The sequence below is a fragment of the Cynoglossus semilaevis genome, chromosome Z (assembly GCF_000523025.1).
Source record: "Cynoglossus semilaevis isolate Cse_v1.0 chromosome Z, Cse_v1.0, whole genome shotgun sequence".
Taxonomy (NCBI): Eukaryota; Metazoa; Chordata; class Actinopteri; order Pleuronectiformes; family Cynoglossidae; genus Cynoglossus; species Cynoglossus semilaevis.
Window position 1 is genome coordinate 15,780,978 of NC_024328.1, and position 3,765 is coordinate 15,784,742.

The window sequence follows — 3,765 nt, forward strand, 5'->3', positions numbered from 1 at the left end:
TTACCACTGAACAAATTCACTTATAAAACTCAGTTAATTCAATCTGAAATAGAATTTGTTAGTGTGGAGTGTGCATATCTCAAAATATAAAATAAATAAATAAAGAATAGAATGTAACTTTTTAAGTACATAACTATAGGGACTCTCTATGAACATATTCACCAGTTCCTCAAAAGTCTTAGACTCATCAGAACTTTTTTTTCAGATCTACTTATTAGGCAAGATAGGGGGGGCAACTACTCAGGACAGGACTCAGCTGTTCACATACACCTCAAAGACAAAACACACTCCTTCAAGGACAACAACCTTTGTCAACCTGGAAAAAACACCACTCAACAAGGAGGTGGGCTGAGACACACCCTATCACCCACAGGGTATGTTACTTTTGAATGGAAATTACTTGACATGGTCTGTGGATCCATTTTTACAACTTTTTTTTATACTGATCATTTTATCAGGAAGCCATATTTTATCTCAGTGCCGTTGTGGCAAGCTCCCTCTTCTTTAATGGGCAGTTTAAAAGTCTCCATAACATGATGTACCTATTAAGAAAGTAAGTCATTTCTTTAAATGTAGGGTCCTAACTCATCTTTATTAACGTACATATTTCTATATTATCTGTTACAGATGAAGTTCCCAGCAGATAATGTTTGGCTGTGTCCTGTGAATGTTACTGCACATTGGATTCTTGTGGTCCATTTCCAAAATATTTGATATTTATCCCTGTAGAGTAACCATTAAGCATAGTAAAGGAAGTCCTTATACAGCCTGTTTATTGATATGAAATATGAAATTACTTTACATAAGGTTGTGAACATGACAGAGAAGTTCCTCACTGTAAGTGACCCAATTGGAAATGAGGATGTCTACAACAGGAAGATTCTGAAGAACTTGCAGTAATATAAAGAATAATTTGCACAGATTTTCAAGAGAGGAAAAAAAGTTTTAAAACAATAATTTTAATGCTGTAATAGAAACTTCCTGAGGAACAGGTCAAGGGAGGAATCCAAATATGTGTGGACAGTGCATACCAGGGACCACAACACACAGATGGATTTAAGCAGTTGTAGGGTTTTAGTGTGGAAGGTACTATTTTCGCTACAAGCTTATGTTTATGTATTTTGAAGATTAAGCTAATAGTATTTAATTGTAGAGATTATGTATCTACAAGAACATGTGTTATTATATAGATAATGTACCGAATCAAGCACATAATTACATTCATATTTCATTTACAGTACGCCAAAAATTTCCTTCTGAGTGGAAACATATCTGATGTGCAGACAACTCCAGAAGCTGTCAGTGAACAAAGGATGCACATAGCCTGTATCTTACTGAAAAATAACAACAGCAAAAAACTCATGAAAAATAAACCCCAATGTTCTGTACTATATATTATGATCATTTCTGTTACTATTTGTAAAAATAAAACTAATAAAAAACAGTTTGCTGAAAAATCCTAGATTGAGCGTGATTATTTTCTCTTTTACAGTATGTGCTGCATTGGGTAACATTTTTACATTCCCTTTGGTTTCAGATGTGAATGTAAAGAACATAAATAAAATGCTACCCTAGACCCTCAGAGCACAGATATATTAACGGGGATTTTCTGTGAAGCCTCAACGAATGTGCTACCACTCTGAATACACTGAGAAGCAAGTATTTATAGCGATTTCATGTCTATAGTAATGTGCTACCATTCTGAATACACTGAGAAGCACGTATTTGTAGCGATTTCATGTCTATAGTAATGTGCTACCACTCTGAATACAGTCAGAAGCACGTATTTATAGCGATTCCATGTCTATAGTAATTTGCTACCACTCTAAATAGAGTGTGAAGCACGTATTTATTGAGATTTGATGTGTATAATAACGTTCTACCACTCTGAACACAAATGTCAGATATGGCTATAAATGTCTGCTACGGGTAGGAAAAAACTTCAGACTACGCTATACATTTCTGCTACCGGCCGATGTACGCACACGCAGTAAACTCGGGTAGCAAATAACTAGGAGAAAAGTTCAGAACAGCTTTTCCGCTAGTTTACAACTCTCCAAGGACACAAGATGCCTGCGGCTGATGACCCCGCCCAAGATCCGGCCAAGGATGCCAGCTCTTGAAAAAAAAGATATACAATAATGAAACCCAGCACCACCCATGCCAGCCTTACTATACATATAACCTAATTTAAAACAATATCTGGAAAATGCCTGTTAAAATAATCCCACTCCTGAAGTTAGATACCCTTTTCACGCGTTCCACTCATTTCTCTAGTCTTTGTATATTGGATATATGTATATATAGTGTAAACTTAAATACAAATTTGTTTAATCCACCAGTCTACCAATCAATTTAGTTTAAGACCGACCCAATTGTTCATGCTTTACCATCCCGATGACACAACACCAGCACCGTTTCAGGCGAATTTAAAGAAAGACAAACTAATGTGGGTGATAGCTGGACTTGGCAACCACGGAAAAAGGCTGGGCCTCTTATATTATACACATATTATACATATTATACACATATTATACACATGCGCAGTGCGCAGAGAATATTTTGGTCCTCGGTAGGGGTGGGCGATACTGGGAATTTTGGTATCGATCCGATACCAAGTAAATACAGGGTAGTATCGTCCGATACCGATACAATACCGATACTTTTTGCTTGGAAATGTCATGATCATTGAATAATTGCCCCCCCCCCCAGTTACTTTATTATAATTATGATAAACACAGCACAATTATTTTTTTTATTAAATAACTACAATGCAAACTTTAACAGTATATAAAAAAACTTGTACTACAACAACTGTTTCAGAACAATAGTCAAAAAGCAGCAATGTAACGAAAATACAAATATAACAATGTCAACATGACAACTAAAATACCTCCCATTGCACAATGTTTTGAAAATAAAGTCAGTAGTGCAAATAAAGTGTAAACACAATTGGCTCATTCCCAGCCTTTGGCTCTCTGCTCCAAGGAAGAATCCCTTTTGGCTCTGTTGCCATAGTGACAACGGATTTACAGGTTTTTGTTCAGGAACAGTAACATGACAAAATGATTAAGATGATTAAGTCTGTAACTGTAATCTGAAAATAGCCTAAATAGGAATGCTACTTTTCCTTCAACAGTTAACACTAAAGTGTTATTATAGTCAGCAATATTCATATTTCAGGTTTGAGGTATAGAGCCTATCTTTATATGGGTAGCTATATTTTTGGGTTCCAATAAAACTAGGGCTGCAGCTATTCTTCAATTTAATTGACTAATTAGGAAAAAAATGTTTGATGCCAATTCTGTAACATCGAGAAATTGTTTAATTATTGCTGCGTACTAAAATTACCCGTAAAAAGCTGGTGCGAAGCAGACAACCAAAACTTTTGCGAAGTTTGTTTGTTTATAACCCTAACCTGGGTATTGTTGATTTTTTGGCTGAAAAGCCTCTGCCAGAGTACATTGTCTCTGTGTCCGCGGGGGTGTTCTGGCTTGGGGATCTCCTCCTCCTCCCTCAACTTCTTTGCTTGCAGCTCGTTGCTCTCTGTAGGGTGAGCTTTTTTTCATATGTTTGTGTAAATTCGTGGTGTTACCACAGTAGCGGACCACTTTATTACACAAATCACAATTGGCACTGTCCCTTTCTGTTGTTGTAAAAAAAGTCCACACCGCGCCCCGCTTCTTGTTTGGCTCTGCCATTGCTTTAGGTTCCGGCTGCTCTCACTCTCCCGTCGCCCTCTCTGCCTGGCAGGCAGGATGCAGC